The sequence below is a fragment of the Cupressus sempervirens genome, chromosome 3 (genome assembly GCF_028749045.1).
Source record: "Cupressus sempervirens isolate cs-2001-9-10 chromosome 3, ASM2874904v1, whole genome shotgun sequence".
NCBI lineage: Eukaryota > Viridiplantae > Streptophyta > Pinopsida > Cupressales > Cupressaceae > Cupressus > Cupressus sempervirens.
Genome location: NC_143120.1, coordinates 727776886 through 727794702, shown reverse-complemented (window position 1 = coordinate 727794702; position 17817 = coordinate 727776886).

Genomic DNA, 17817 nt, shown 5'->3' with positions numbered 1-17817 from the left:
GGGTCATATGTTGACATAAAATGTGTTGAAAGGATGCATTTGATCCAACCAAATAGGTCCTTAGGGTCCTAGGGCCCTTAGGGACATATGTTGTCATGAAATGCATCAAAAGGGGTCATAGGTTATCATATGACCCATTTTGATGCATTCAAAACAACCAAATAGGTCCCTAGGTGTCTTGGGACACCTAGGGACCTATTTGGTTGTTTTGAATGCATCAAAAGGGGTCATAGGTTAACCTATGACCCATTTCAACACATACAAACCAACCAAATAGATCCCTAAGGGTCCTAGGGCCCCTAGGGAGATATGTTGTCATGAAATGCATCGAAAGGGGTCATAAGTTAGCCTATGATCCCTTTCAACATCCATAGGGGTCTGAGGGCCCCTAGGGACATATGTTGCCATGAAATGCATTAAAAGGGGTCATAGGTTATCGTATGACCCCTTTTAATGCATTTGAAACAACCAAATAGGTGCCTAGGATTCCTAGGGCCCCTAGGGACATATGTTGTGATGAAATGCATTGAAAGGGGTCATAGGTTAACCTATGACCTCTTTTGATGTCCCCATGGGTCCTAGGGTGCCTAGGGACATATGTTGTCATGAAATGTGTCGAAAGGGGTCATAGGTTATCATATGACTCCTTTTGACGCATTCAAAACAACCAAATAAGTCCCTAAGGGTCCTAGGGCCCCTAGTGACATAAGTTGTCATGAAATGCATCAAATTTCGATCCATTCAAACCAATGAAATGGGTCCCTAGGGGTCCTAGGGCCCCTAGGGACATATGTTGTCATGAAATGGCCCCTACGGGTATATGTTGTCATGAAATGCATTAAAAGGCATTTGAACCAACCATATAGGTGCCTAGGGGTCCTAGGTTGCTAGGGACATACATTGTCATGAAATGCATCGAAAGGGATCATAGGTTATCGTATGACCCCTTTTGACACATTCAAAAAAACCAAATAGGTCCCTAGGGGTCCTAGGGGCCCTAGGGACATATGTTGTCATGAAATGCATTGAAAGGGGCCATAGGTTAACCAATGATCCCTTTCAACACATTCGAACCAACCAAACAGGTCCCTAAGGGTCTTAGGTCCCCTAGGAACATATGTTGTCATGAAATGCATCGAAAGGGGTCATAGGTTAACCTATGACCCCTTCCAACATCACTAGGGGTCCTAGGGCCCCTATGGATATATGTTGTCATGAAATGCATCGAAAGGGGTCATAGGTTATCGTATGACCCCTTTCAACACATTTAAAACATTCAAATAGGTCCCTAGGGGTCCTAGGCCCCTAGGAACATATATTGTCATGAAATGTGTCAAAAGAGATCATAGGTTAACCTATGACCCCTTTTGATAGATTCAAACCAACCAAATGGGTCCCTAGGGGTCTTAGGGCCTATAGGGACATATGTTATCATGAAATGCATCAAAAGGGGTCATAGGTTATTGAATGACCCCTTTCGATGCATTCAAACCAACCAAATAGGTCCCTAGGGGTCCTAGGGCCCCTAGGGACATATGTTGTCATGAAATGCATTGAAAGGGGTCATAAGTTAACCTATGACCCCTTTCGATGCATTCAAACCAACCAAATAGGTGGATGGTTACGAGGAACATTGTTTCCTACCTCAGTATCATCATTTGGATCAACCATATCTATTAATTTGCAAAACATAATTTCTATTAAAAACAACCTAAATTTCAACTTTTTCTATTTATAAAATCCTAATTTTTAAAAAATTCAATTAAAAATAACTAATTTATAATAATATTCATTCAAAACATTTTTTAAAAACCAAAAAAAAAACTTATCCTTATCGTATACCCATTCCGAAATCTAATACTTGAATGGAGGTCAATACTCAAGTCAAGAAAAAATGCAATGTAAAAGTGCTCTCGAGCTTTTTTTTTTAAATCTATGTTAAAAGTTTTGGGTATCCGATTTCATATTGGATACTTGATATAATATCAGGTATCGGATATCAGGTATCTAATATGAAATCAAATTCTCAATTACCGATCAAATACCCAAAAAGGCTTGATCCTAACTTTTCAACTTTGGTATCTGGATGGATGGAAAAGGGTCAAAGCAGATTTTGAAATTCTTTTAGACGTTTTCAAACTCCATTTTTTTCACATCACCCCTTTTTGGCACACCATGATCCTACACATACCCTCGAGTGCATTATTACTGAGACATGAGACATCTTTCAGTAGGTAGGTAATCAATGACACTTTAAAATGACCACTTTTCAATAGATATACAAAATTAGCCATGATCATTAAAATAAAATTGATGAGACTTCAAACTTTTTTTTAATATATCAATATATGATAATATATCTAAAACAAACACTTCTATCTACCAATATACTATAAAGGTTCATTTTGGTAGCCCATAAAAGACACCAATAAATGTGATGCAACACCATAATGTCAAACTTTCAATGATAGTACCATAGCATGGACAAAATTACATAAATAGCTTGAGTAGTCTTTGATACGTTATCTACCTCTAGAAAGTACCATTTATCTCTCATTATCATTAAAACTAAAATACTTTTTAGGTTATTAATTATTTCCTTTAAAATTATCATATAATCTAATATAATAACACATTAATAGCACTAGCACATTTACACCACATACAACAATTTGAAGTTTGCCTCAAAAAAAACCATAGAGTTCATAGTTAAAGTATTGATAAAAGAATCACCCAACACAATATAAACACTATATCTATGCCTAACATGACTACTTAAAAAGCAATGTGACAATCCATTCTTCTTTAACAAAATTAGCCCTTGCAACCCCTCCTCCTGCTTCTTCTTTGATAAAATCTTATACAATATAAGTTTCAGGGAAAAAATTATTGAATATAGAATAGATTGATCTTAGCAATTTTATTTTTCATTGATATAAAAAGTTATAATACATATATAAATTGTAAAATATGTCCACCTATAACTAGGGACTAATGTTTTCATTGCACTTTGTGTATTAACATGTACTTCAAAACTTGGAAAAATAAATAAAATTCAACATAATTTATTAATTTATTAATAGAAATAGACTATTCATAAAAAAATGTTCTCCTCTTTTTGGTTGGCAATGTCTATGCTGGCATCAAAATGACAATTTCTAAATAAATTACAATCTAAGACACGGTTTTAAATTAATTTTTAAATTAATTTTTAAAATCAGTAAATTGTCATTTTGATGCCAGCATAGACATTGGCCTTTTGGTTTGGGTAACTGACGTTAGTTCGCTAAATAATAACTTTTGTTTGAGTAGTTCCTCTACATGCATGGAGCCCTCTTTTCCCTCTATTTGTGGGGGTGCTATTTCTTTCTGTCGTTGGTCTTGTTATTTTTTTCATGGATTCATTTTTTTGGAGTCAGTGTTTTTGTAATGGTCACCACTATACACTATGATCTACCATTATTCATTTTGGTTGCATCTTCTGTATGGTCAGACCTTCTATGCATGGAAACTATTATTGCTCATAAAGTGTGAATGATTATTAACTGTTGTTGGATTATATATTTGTAATTTTCATGTTTAGTAAAAATGTTTTGATAAGTTTCAAAATATGTTTCTTTGGGGGTAGACAATGTTATGCAATACCTTCTATAAGTGCCTTGATGAAATACTCACAATTGCATCTATCTTCTATGATCGACTCTTGCTTTGGGATACAATGCCCTTCAATTTCTCCCCAAAGCTCAACTCGGTCTCTCAAAGCGCATGTCTAGACATCTTGTATTATAGCGATGGAATTGTCCCCAAAGCAGGCGGTCAAGATCCTCTTTTTCATCAATATCCGCACGAGACGCCAATGGCTTCTCTGTCAAAACAGAGCTGTCGTTTATCGGTAGTCTTGGGTAGGTTAGTGTAGGTGTGGTAATGAACACGTTTGAGGAAATGGAGGGTGATTTTGTGGATCATGTGTCAAGGTCATTTGGTGTGCCTGTCTGGAGCATCGGCGCTGTTTTGAGCAGCCCGTCGAGAGATTTTGAAATGGGAGGTGTGAAGGGCTGGATGGATCGTCGGGCCACCAGATCAGTGGTTTATATTAACTTTGGCAGCAAGATTGTGCTTTACAAGGAACATATTAAGGTTGTTTCGATGGGTCTGGAGGCGACCGGGCAGTATTTTCTGTGGGCGGTGAAGAATCCTCCCAGGAGTGAGGCGCTACAAATTGATCTTCGTCTGTAGGGGTTTCGCAAGCGCACGGCAGATCGAAGGGTTCCGATACTCAAATGAGTTTCATCGTTATCTGTGAAGTTACCTTATGAAGTTTCTAAAACCATCTGGCGAAGAAGCTTCCAGCATGTTTTTTACCCACCGACAAAGGTCTGTAAAACTCTTGACAAGATAGTTGGATCTTTCCGAGTAAGGAAGAAATTCTTTTAATATTATTGTGGATCACCATTCTTGTCGTCATTTTATAAGTATTGTGTTTTCTAGATTTAGTGGGAAGATAAAAATAATGTTGCTTTGTTTACAAGTGTACACAAATCTCAGCTCTTTAATTGTGTTTATATAATTGATAAAAAATAACTTATGTTTATCAAGGGTAATACATGGACAATGTATCAAAATATTAATTAAATGAATTAAATGCAAATTCATAATAAACTCGAGTCAAATGAAACATTTTGCATAGAATCTTGTAATTAAAAGAGAGAGTATGGCTAAAAACTTATTCATATCTCAAATAGTGTGCCTCTATTCTTGTTTATCTAATAATCTTGTAGCGAAAGTATAAACACCTTGCAACAATAGCCATAAAATAGAATTAAAATTTTCTCTTCCAATATTAAACAAGGGCTCTGAGGGAACTGGAGTCCCTACCTATTTTATATTTGTAGATATGTTTATATATTGTGTTTGAATATGGGTGAGTAAATTTAAATTTGATCTTGTACTTTTTTTCTTAATTTTCATATGAAAAAATTAAAATAACCCCTGGCGAAAATGCTTCTAACCAATGAGATAAAAGTTGATTTTAAAAATATGACCATCAGAAACTTTAGAATTAGAAATCATTTTTATAATGTCAATTAATTGCAGGGGTCTAATGAAAACATTAGTTTCAAAAGTATATATTTAAAAACCATGTATTAACCTTTTTAATTGTCTATATCAATCTATCATCATCATCTTTAACTATTCCATCTAAATTAGTTTGTAACTTAAGCAATACACAGTAGTTACCAATATCACAATACACATTAGTTAGCAGTGCACATTAATTTAACTGTCCATACATTTGTTCGTGTGAGATATAATGACCTTCACAAACTTGAATGGGAACACAAAAGAGTCCAAAGATTTCTTAGTAGGTTGGTGTCTTAAAATCTTTTTCCAAAATAATTATCTTTTTTCTCCCCATATCAAAAAATTCTCAATTGGTTAACCTACTCCACAATTATAAACAATCTACTCCAAAGTACAAATGCAAACTACTTTACCCAACCATGCAAAATAGCTTAACATTATATTCAAGTTTGGCAGCCAAGACAATTTACCCTTGAAAAAAAAATGAAGCCAAGCCAGTGCTTGTAAGTAAAATCTTAGCCATTCATATGATACATTATCGAGACGTGTAACATGTAATAAAGCAAACATCAATTTGCTAGCTTGAACAAATAGATTATTGAACCATGTATGTACTTTTTATATAATAAGTTTTCATTGTTTTATTTTATTTCATGTGTTTTATTTTCATTTTATGTCAGATAACCAATAGGTGTATTCATTGCAACAATGATAAGTTGCATGCTTCATTTCATTTACACACTTTTAATAAGCTCACAGAAAACTTATTTCCCAAGATGTGGCCACTGTTGAATTGAAATTGAGGATATCAAAAACTTCAATTTGCCAAGACGTGACATCCATTAAATGCAATAAATCCAGGCCATCAAAACCTTTTCAGAAATTGTTTCAGTTGTCAAATTATAAGTATATACCATGCCATGTCAGATGATGCCATAAGAATTGAACATGGACGACCAAGGATCTTATAGAAATCTTGACTCGATTTTAAACAATTTTAAAGATCGGTTTCCTTTGATAATAAACAAAGGAGAATTATCACAATATCTGTCCGACAATAAGTCCATGGTTTCTTTTCTGTGGTTTTTAGAGAATGATATTTTTGCTTTTCACAAAAGCCCTTCAATGCTACTATAGACATTTTAAAGCAAACTAAAAATAATATTCCATGCATTTGAAGGACATTGGATAATATGCCATGTTTTGTAAGGAAACAATGAATAATTTGCCATGCGTGCACGTTGCCTTTTGAGAAAAATATTCCTTCTAATAACCCTTGGTGACAAAAATAGCATTTCTAAACAGCAAGTATGTGAATTTTGTAAAAGAAGATTCTGACTTATTCAGTATGAATCACATTTTTATGGCACCATTTGATGCATTATGCCAAAATGCCAATATAGGTATCCGCTAGAACTAGAAAGCACCCAACCTAATTTATGGATAGCTCCTAAAAACTAAAAACATCTAACCCACTATAATCTGATAAGAATTGCAAAAATAGTTCTCGTCACCTTAAAATGGTATGTTTAGAAAATTTGAAAGTGGTTAATACTGTGAAAAATTTAACTATTGCAGTCACTGATTATCAATCTCCTATTGTAAATGATTATTAAACTACTAAAAATAAATTCCCAACTAATATTGAAAAATAACACAACTGCAACTTCACTTATAAAATACGGAAAGAAATGAACAACACAATGAACACAATATTTTTGGACAAATTGTCCTTGGAAAAAACCCCTAAGACAAAACCAGTTCTGCAGATGAGAAATTATATTAAACTTCAGCAAATCAAGAGATACAAAATTCCTTGCCTCTTATTGGCAGAATTTCGACAACCTCCTAATTTATCCCACTGATATTTCCCACTGTTATTCCCACGCTAACACTGCGCTCTTGCTAACACTGCAAGACTGTTTGCTAACACTGCAAACATTTTTCCAAACTTCATGTTCTCCAAATGCCCCCTTGACCTCCTTTTATACTACTCTTGTTGGTAAACCAACGGCCGAGATTGATTTACAATCGACGGTTGAGATTAAAACAACTTAACAACCCTAACCAAGTCGATTTCTAGTTGTTTTCAAAAGTGGTCAATTAATTAACAAATATTTGTTTCTAATCTAACCAATTAGTTAGCAAAACAATTACTTGCTAAATAATAGCAAATGGACAAATAGCTATCCAAAGCTAACAAAACTAACACTCCCTCTTAGCGAGGAAGCTGTTCTGCAGGACACCTAACTTATCTTTGAAGAAGATAAATTTTGCCTTCCCCAATGCCTTAGTCAGAATGTTTGCTACCTGCTCCTCTGTAGGTATGTATTGTAGCTGAACAACTCCCCTTTGTACACAATCTCTAATGAAGTGATATCTGATATCTATATGTTTAGACCTATCATGAAACACTAGATTCTCAGACAACTTAATGCAACTCTGATTATCGCAATGTATCACAGTAGTCTCAACCTTCTGACCAAACAAGGCTACTAACAACTTTCAAAGCCATATAGCTTCACATGTCGCCATGCTAGCTGCTATGTATTCTGCTTCTACTGAACTTAGAGCCACAAACTTCTGCTTCCTGCTAAACCAAGATACAACTCTTGATCCCAAGCTGAAACAACACCCTAAAGTGCTCCTTTTATCTGTTGTACTTCCTGCCCAATTCGCATTAGTATAGCTTATCAGCCTGATACCTTCACCTCGAACATATATGATCTCATACTCGACTATACCACGCAAGTAATGTAGCACATCCTTAGCCGCTGTCCAATGCATTCTCTTTGGTTCAAGCATGAACTAACTAAGAGAGTTTATTGCAAATGCTATATCTGGCCCAGTGTTGACCAAATATGTAAGCGAACCAATCAATTGTCTATATAAAGTGGGATCTACATCCTTCTCCTTAGATGTATCTACCTTCCTCCAACTCATGATCATGGGTATAGACATGGCTTTGCAATCCTCCATCCTAAATTTCTTCAAGATTTCAATGCAATATTTCCCTTGACCAAGGAAAATCTCCCCATCTATCTGCCACACTTCCATGCCTAGAAAGTAGTGCATAAGTCCTAAATCCTTCATCTCGAACTCTTCTACAAGGTTCCTCTTGCAATCCACTATGAGCCCTAGTGAACCTGTAAGAAATAGATCATCCACATAAAGAACAAGAATGAGAATCTCACCCCCAACCATCAAGTAGTAGAGGTTAGCATCTGCTTCACTCTTCACAAAGCCTATTTTCTGCAAGTATGTATCAATGCACTCATACCACACTCTAGGAGCCTGCTTGAGTTCGTACAATGCTTTCTTCAATCTGCACACATGGGTCTCTTTGCTATGTGCTACAAAGCCTTCTGGTTGTTCTATGTATACCTCCTCCTTCAACTCACCATTAAGGAATGTTGTCTTGACATCCATTTGATGGATTTTCCATCCCATCTGTGCTACAAGTGAGATTACAGCTCATATAGAAGTATACCTGGCAACAGGAGCAAATGTCTCCTCTTAGTCTATTCCCTCCTTCTAAGAGAACCCCCTTGCCACGAACCTCGCCTTGTATTTCTCGATGCTACCATCTGCACTATGATTTATCTTGTAGATCCAGCGTGATCAAACTACAGCCCTATTTTTTGGTCTAGGTACTACCTCCCACACATCATTCTGCATTATTGAAGAATATTCCTCAACCATAACATCTCGCCATACCTGATGTTCTGCAGCTTCCTGATAGCTAGAAGACTCACTATCTACCAACTGACTAACTAATGCCACATAGTCATTGAACTTGGCTGGTTGTCTTCACTATCTAGTACTCTTCCTAGGAGCTCCCACAAACTCCTGAGTATCCCTTTGTGTATCTGGAACTACTTGGTTCCCGCTGCCAACTGTAGAGGATGAAATGTCAACCTCTAAGTCTTCTAGATGCATTTCCTATTGCACCTGTTGCTCCATACTCTATGAATCTTCACTAACTGAGTCTGCACTCGTACTGGTAATTGTACTTGAGCTTTGTTGCTCTTGACTTGGTCTTGGAGCTTCTGTTGGCTGCTCACTCTGATCATCTGCTGGAAAATCTCTAGATCTCCTGAATGCCTTGTCCTCCATGAACTAGACATCCCATCTGACAATAATTATTTTAGTCTCTAGAATGAAAATCATGTATGCCTTTGAGGTCTCACTGTACCCAACAAAGTACCCCCTCTCTGCAATCTGATCTAACTTTGTACATGTATCTCCAGGAATATGACAATATGCCAAACTCTCGAATATCCTGAAGTGACTAACATCTGGCTTCTTCCCTGTGAAAGCCTCCTTTGGTGTCATCTTCCCTAGCACCTTATGTGGAACTCTATTCTGGATGTAGACTACTGTATTACATGCCTCTTCCCATAAGTAACGGGGCATGTCCTGGTCATGTAGCATAGCTCTTTCTGCCTCTGATATAGAACGATTCTTCCTCTCAACAACTCCATTCTACTGTGGATTGTAAGGAACAATCCATTCTCTCTTGATTCCTTCTCTGGTACATAACTCTTGGAAGACATTTCCTTTGTACTCACCTCCATTGTCTGACTGAAGAACTTTTATCTTCTTACCTGTCAAATTCTCCACTAGAGCCTTGAACTCTTAGAATCGATTGAAAACCTCATCCTTAGTCTTCAAGAAGTATATCCAGGTCTTTCTAGAGAAATCATCAATAAAAGTAACATAGTACTCATATCCTCTGAGAGATTTCGTCGACATCGATCCACAAACATCTAAATGTACTAGATCAAGAAAACCCTTAGATCTGGTGTCACTCCTTGGAAAAGATGCTTTTGTAAACTTCCCCAACACGCATCCCTTACATACATCGTCATGCTCTGTTCTCACCTCTGGAACACCTGTCACTGTCTCACGAAGCAATCTAAGTGCTCCATGATGAATATGGCCTATCCTCCTATGCCATAGCTCTCCAAGATCTCTAGGATTAATGTTGCTCATAAGTGCCTTAGGAGTATCAAACTGCAATCTATAAAGGCGACCACTCCTAACTCCAATAGTTATGGGTGATTTCCAATCCTTGTGCTTAATCAACACATTTGTCCCTCTAAAGAGTATATTATACCGCTTATCCTGAAGAACAGATACATAAATCAAATTCATACCTAAGCATGACACATATAACACATCATGAAGTGGAATTATCTTTCCATTCTCCCTCTGAAACTGAACAGTCCCTTTCCCAATAGGGTTGAGTTTGGACAAGTTTCCCATAGAAATCTGGATGTTGGTGTCCTCCTCCTTGTAACTGGAGAAGTACTCTCTAACTCCTGTCATATGAAATGACGCCCCACTAACTATATACCAAACACACTGTGAGGTTGAGCTAACCATACAAGCTATGAGTGCAAACTCATCTTCCATTCTACTGGAGAGTTCTTTCGCACTTGCTGAAGCTGCCACTTGCTTCTTACCCTTCTTCCTCTCTGGGCAATCATTGACATAGTGGCCAAACTCGTGACATCCAAAGCACTTGACCTTAGAAAGGTCCTTCTTCTTCTTTTCATTTTGTGAATTCGATCCTTTGCTAGATCCCTTCTTTGCTTTCCCTTTACCTGCTAGGGCAACATTCTCTTGTTCCACCTCATTTTTCTGACTCTTGTTGGCCCCATTAACAAGACTTAGTCTAAAATCTTCTTGAGTGAAATCAGTCCATAGTCGATCCCAACTCGGTAAAGTATCTCGTCCACTGACAACTTGAACAAAGACACTCCATTGTTTAGTAAACCCATTTAGGGCTATTCTCACTAGCTCGTCATCACTAGGGCTATCTCCAACAGCTGCTAACTCATCCTTGACAAGTTTGAGCCTGGTAAGGTAACTTGTGACATCTTCTCCCTGATTCATTTGGGTATTTTTTAGCTTCTCTCTAAGAATCAACTTCCTATTGGTGGTAGCATTCTGGTATAGATTCAGAATGGCGTCCCACATCTTCTTAGCCGTATCTAGCTCTGCGATATGTGGAACAATATGATCCTTGACACCATTAAGGATAATCCTCCTCGCTTTGGCATCGTCCTTCCTATATGCTGCAAGCTATGTTGCATCCATTGGTACAGGTACAAAACTCGTAGCATAATCCTTGATACCATTCTCTTCCAACAATAAAGAAATTTTGGCCTTCCAAACACCAAAATTTGAGGCACCATCCAATCTATCCTGATCTCTCAAACCAGCTGAAGTCATATCAAGGGTTTAAAGCAATAATAAATCTAAAGAGATCAAAATTTATTTCCTGGGGCAATACTCTTCTACCCTTAACAATGATCTGATACCATGTGAACAATTTAACTATTGCAGTCACTGATTATCAATCTCCTATCATAAACGATTATTAAACTACTGAAAATAAATTCCTAGCTAATATCGAAAAATAACAAAACTGCAACTTCACTTATAAAATATGGAAAGAAATGAACAACACAATGAACACAATATTTTTGGACAAATTATCCCTGGAAAAAACCCCTAAGACAAAACCAGTTCTGCAGATGAGAAATTATATTAAACTTCAGCAAATCAAGAGATACAAAATTCCTTGCCTCTTACTGGCAGAATTTTGACAACCTCCTAATTTATCCTGCTGATATTCCCCATTGCTATTCCCACGCTAACACTACGCTCTTCCTAACACTACAAGACTATTTGCTAACACTGCAAACGTTTTTCCAAACTTCATGTTCTCCAAATGCCCCCTTGACCTCCTTTTATACTACTCCTGTTGGTAAACCAACAACCGAGATTGATTTACAATCGACGGTTGAGATTAAAACAACTTAACAACCCTAACCAAGTCAGTTTCTAGTTGTTTCCAAAAGTGGTCAATTAATTAACAAATATTTGTTTCTAATCTAACCAATTAGTTAGCAAAACAATTACTTGCTAAATAATAGCAAATGGACAAATAGCTGTCCAAAGCTAACAAAACTAACAAATATAGATACTGAACGCTAGTTGTATGTTTAGAAAACTTGAGAGTGGTTAATACAAATATTATTGAACATTGGTTGTATGTTTGGAAAAATTGAAAGTGGTTAATACAAATATTATTGAACACTGGTATTCCAAGAGCTTTTGAATCTTGCCAAATATTTTTCTCAAGATTTTGGTAATGGGATTTTCCTAGGCAAAAGTAGAATTTTGTAGCACTTACGAACATAAGTATTGAAGCTGAAAAACAAAGCTCTATTAAATCTATAGGACGTTGGAATTTAGTTAGAATGCCTAAAACGAAATCCCCGTCAACATCATAGTCAGTACAAAGACTTAAAAAAATGTTTGGAAGCATTGATCCAGCAATCATAATCAAAGGCTAGTAGCCCATAACTAGAAGATTGATCACCCATTGTGGTTACAGTAGGTCTTGAGTTTGACTGGTGGTTAACATCTCAATCAGATTAGAACGAGAAGCACAAAAGTGTGGCTTGAATAGGCTATTGGAGCAAATCCACACTCCAAAACATATATAGATGGCATCCATAATGGGCTTGTTTTCGTGTTGATCAAGCAATTCCCATTCTCAACAATAGAAAGAATTATTACAAGGATTCAAAATTGTGTGCTTCAAGAAACCAAGCTACAACATACTGCTAAATAGCTATCATTTTTCTGTTTCTGATACTAAATCGCCATTTAAGCTCTTCCCATATTCTCAACCTGTTCAAACAAACCAGATTTAAAAAAGAGGGGCTTCTAATTTAAAAACCAACCCCTCAAAAATCAACAACCAAACTTCATCAAACTTTTCCCTATTCCTGAGTTGTTAATGGGGATTGATCCTTTATGTTTACTATGATCAATCACTGTTACTAAAAATTGTGCACTAGGAAACCAAACTTCAGCCTGTTGCTGAGTAGGTATGAATTTTTTTCCTAGTTCTAGTGTTGAATCACCATTTAAGCTCTAATTATATTCTCAAACTCTTCAAACAAACCTGAGTAAAAAGAGGGGTTTCTAATTTGAAAACCAATCCCTCCAAAAAATTGGAGTCAAACTTGAACAAACTTCTCTCTATTAATAAATCCTTATTTGGGACCTATATGTTTTATTACCTTGGATCATCAGTTACTATGATTTAAAACTACAAAATTGTTCATGAATGACAAAAACATATAAATTGATGAGAACTTTTTGCAAAAAGTATACAAATTCATGACATTTTAAACACAAGAGGAAGTTGCTCTTTTACTCTTTTACTAGAAAAATGTAATAGTGTAAACTTACTATAAAATTATTCTTGAATATTTTATTTTTTAATTCTATATATGGTGTTTATTTGCATCACTTTAATTCGGTTTTATTTTAAGCATATTGTTACGTAAAATGTTATATTGAAGAGTAGAGTTATAGATAGGGTTAGGGTTAGTGTTAGGGTTGGGGCTATTGTTAGGGTTTGAGTTACGGTTAGGAATAGAGTTACAAGTAGAGTTAGGATTAGCATTAGGGTTAGGGCTAGGGTTATTTTTAGGATTACGAATCTTGTTAGGGTTATAGTTAGGGTTAGGTTTAGAATTAGAGTTAGAGTTAATGTTAGGATTAGGGTTAGAATTTGGGTTACAAATATAGTTAGGGTTAGAATTAGAGTTAGGGTTAGGGTTAAGGTAAGGGCGAGGGTAAGAATAAGGGTTTAGGTTACAAATATAGTTAGGGTTAAGATTAGAATTAGAGTTAGGGTTTGAGTTAAAGGTAGAGTTAGAATTGGAGCTCAAATAAGGGCTAGAGTTAGAGTTGAAATTAGGGTTATAATTAGGGTTAAAATTAGGATTAGGGTTAGGGTTAAAATTAGATTTATGGTTAGAGTTAGAGAAAGGGGTAGAGAAAGGGTTAGTTTTAGCGTGATGGTTAAGGTTAGGTTTATATTTAGAGTTAGGGTTGTATATAGAGTTACATCAGGGTTAAGGTTAGGGTTAGGGTTAGGGCTATGGTTTTCATTTAGATTAAAGTAAGGGTTAAGGTTAGAGTTAGAGTTTTGAGTCAGGGTTAAGGTTAGAGTTAGGGTTAGGTTATAGTTTTAGTGAAGGTTAAATTAAGGATCAAGGTTAGGATTAGAGTCTAATTATGGTAGAGTTAGATTTACAGTTAGGGTCATATTTAGGGTTAGAGTTAGGGGTAGGATTATGGTTAAAAAAAAGTAATTTTATTTTTGGCATATTGTAATGTAAAATGTTATAGTCAAACATAGATATATGGTTAGGGACAAAGTTACCATTACAGTTAATGTTAACCTTAGGGATAGAATAAGGGTTAGGGTTAGCATTAGGGTTAGGGATAGAGTTAGGGTTAGGGTTTGTGTTATGGTTAAGGTTAGGGTTAGAGTTATGGTTATGGTTATTGTTAGAGTTATGGTTAAGGTTTGGGTTAGAGTTATGTTTATGGTTAAGGTTAGGGTTAGAGTTATGGTTATGGTTAAGGTTCGAATTAGAGTTATGTTTATGATTAAGGTTAGGGTTAGAGTTATGGTCATAGTTAAGGTTAGGGTTAGAGTTATGGTTATGGTTAGGGTTAGTGTTATAGTAAGGCTAGGGTTAGGGTTTGAGTCAGGGTTAAGGTTAGAGTCAAGGTTAGGGTTTGAGTCAGGATTAAAGTAAGGGTTAGGGTTAGGGTTAGAGTCCAATTATGGTAGAGTTAGATTTAAGGTTAGAGTTATGCTCATGGTTAAGGTTAGGGTTAGAGTTATGGTTATGATTAGGGTTAGGGTTAGGGTTATTATAGGGCTTGAGTTAGGGTTATTGTAGGGATAGGGTTAGGGTTTGAGTCAGGGTTAAGGTTAGATTTAGGATTAGGGTTAGGGTTTTAGTTAGGATTAAAGTTAGGATTAGGGTTAGGGTTAGAGTCTAATTATGGTAGAGTTAGATTTAGGGTTAGAGTTAGGGATAGAGTTATGTTTATAGTTAAGTTTAGGGTTAGAATTATGCTCATGGTTAAGGTTAGGGTTAGACTTATGATTATGGTTAGGGTTAGGGTTATAGTAGGGACAGGGTTAGGGTTAGGGTTAGGGTTAGGGTTAGGGCTTGAGTAAGGGTTAAGGTTCTAGAGTTATGGTTAGCAAAAAGTTTTGAGCCAAGATTAAAGTTAGGGTTATGGTTATGGTTAGAGTCCAATTATGGTAGAGTTAGATTTAGGGTTAGAGTTAGGGACAAATTAATGTTTATGGTTAAGGTTAGTGTTAAGGTGAGGGTTAAGGTTAGAGTTAGAGTTAAGGTTAGGGTTAAGGTTAGAATTAAGGTTAGGGTTGGTGTTAAGGTTAGAGTTAGGGTTAGAGTTAGGGTTTGAGTTAGAGTTAGGGTTATCATTAGGATGAAAATTAGGGTAAGGGATAGGGTTTGAATTAGAGTTAGGGTTAGGTTTACAATTAGAGCTAGAGTTAGGGTCAGGGTTAGAGTTACAGTCAGGGTTAGAGTTAGAGTTAGGGTTAGGGTTAGGTTTAAAATTTGAGTTAGAGTTGGGATTAGGGTTAGGGTTAGAATTAGGGTTAGAAATATAGTCAGGATTAGAGATAGAGTTAGGGTTAGGGTAAGGGTAAGAATTAGGGTGAGGGTTAGAATTAGGATTACAAATATAGTTAGGGTTAGAATAAGAGTTAGGGTTAGGGTTAGAGATAGAGTTAGAATTAGAGTTAGAATAAGGGTTGGAGTTAGAGTTAGGGTTATATTTAGGGTTAGAATTAAGGTTAGGATTAGAATTAGTGTTAGAGTTAGGGTTAGGGTTAGTGTTAGGGTTAGGGTTAGGATTAGCATTAGGGTTAGGGTTAGGGTTAGGGTTAGTGTTAGGGTTATGGTTAGGATTAGCATTAGGGTTAGGGTTACAATTAGAGTTAGAGTTAAAATTAGAGGTAGTGTTAGTGCTAGTGTTAGTGTTAGTATAAGAGTTGGAGTTAGAATTAGAGTTAGAGTTAGGGTTCAAGTTAGAGTTAGAGTTAAAGTTAGAGATAGAGTTGTGGTCAGGGTTAGATTAGGGTTAGGGTTCAAGTTACCTGATTAGATTTAGGGTTAGGGTAAGAGTTAGGGCTAGGATTAGGATTAGAATTAGGGTTAGTGTTAGAGTTAGAGTTATATATAGTGTTAGGGTTAGGATTAGGGGTAGGTTTATAGTCAAAGTTAGGGTTAGGGTTAATATTGGGGTTAGGGTTACAAAAAGAGTCAGAGTTAGAGTTAGGGTTAGAATTAGGGGTAGGGTTAGAATTAGAGCTAAAGTTGGAGTTGGAGTTAGGGTTAGAGTTAGAGTTAGAGTTAGATTTAGGGTAAGAATCAGGGTTAGAATTAGGGTTAGGATTAGAATTAGCATTAGAGTTAGAGTTAGGGTTAGAAGTAGGGTTAGGGTTAGGGTTAGGGTAAGCATTAGAGTTAGACTTATAGTTAGGGTTAGAGTTAGGAACAAAGTTATAGTTAGGGTTAGAATTAGGTTAGGGTTAGAGCTAGAATTGGGGTTAGGGTTAGAATTAGGGTTAGAGTTAGGGTTATATAGGTTTGGGTTAGGATTAGGGGTAGAATTAGAGTTACAATTAGTGTTAGAGTTAGAATTAGGGCTAGGGTTAGAATTAAGGTTACAAATATAATTAGGGTTATAGATTGAGTTAGAGCTAAAGTTAGGGTAAGGGTAACAATTAGGGTTAGGGCTAGAATTAGGGTAACAAATAAAGTCAGGGTTAGAATTAGGGTTAGGGTTAGGGTTAGATTTAGAGGTAGGATTTGAGGTAGAGTTAGAGTTAGAATTACAATTAGCACAAGAGTTGGAGTTAAAAGTAGGGTTAGAATTAGGGTTATGGTTAGAGTTAGGGTTAGCATTAGGGTTAGGGTTATAATTAGTGTTAGTTTTAGTGTTAGTGTTAGTGTTAGTGTTAGGGTTAGAATTGGGGCTAGAATTGAGGCTAGGGTTAGGGTTAGGGTTAGAATTAGAGTTAGAGTTAGGGATCAAGTTAGAGTTAAAGTTGGAGATAGAGTTGGGGTTAGGGTTAGGTTTAGGGTTAAGGTTGGAGTTAGGATTAGATTTAGGGTAAGATTTAGGTTTAGAATTAGAGTTAGGGTTAGAATTAGGATTGGGTTTATGATTAGAATTAGGGTTAGGATTAGAGTTAGAGTTACGTATAGTGTTAGGGTTTGGATTAGCATTATATATAGTGTTAGGATTAGGATTATGGGTAGGATTAGGGTTAGAGTTAGGGTTAGTATTAGGGTTACAATTAGAGTTAGAGTTATAATTATAGTTAGGGTTAGAGTTAGAGTTAGAGTTAGGGTTAGAATTAGGGATAGGGGTTGGGTTAGGGTTAGAGATAGAGTTGGAGTTAGAGTTAGAGTTAGGGTTAGAGTTAGAATATGGGTTAAAATTAGGGTTAGATTTAGGGTTAGAATTAGCATTAGAGTTAGAATTAGAGTTAGGGTTAGAGTTATAGTAAGGCTTAGGGTTAGGGCTAGAATTAGGGTTAGGGTTAGAATTAGCATTAGATTTAGGATTATAAAGGATTAAGGTTAGGGTTAGGGGGAGAATTAAAGTTAGAGATAGAGTTAGAGTTAGAGTTAGAGTTAGGGTTAGGGTTAGGGTTAGGGTTAGGGTTAGGGTTAAAATTGGAATTATCTAGTTAGAGTTAGAGTTAGAGTTAGGGTTTGTGTTATTATTGCGGTTAAGATAATTTTAGGGTTACTAATCATATTATAGCTGATGTTAGTGGTATTATTACACTTTACC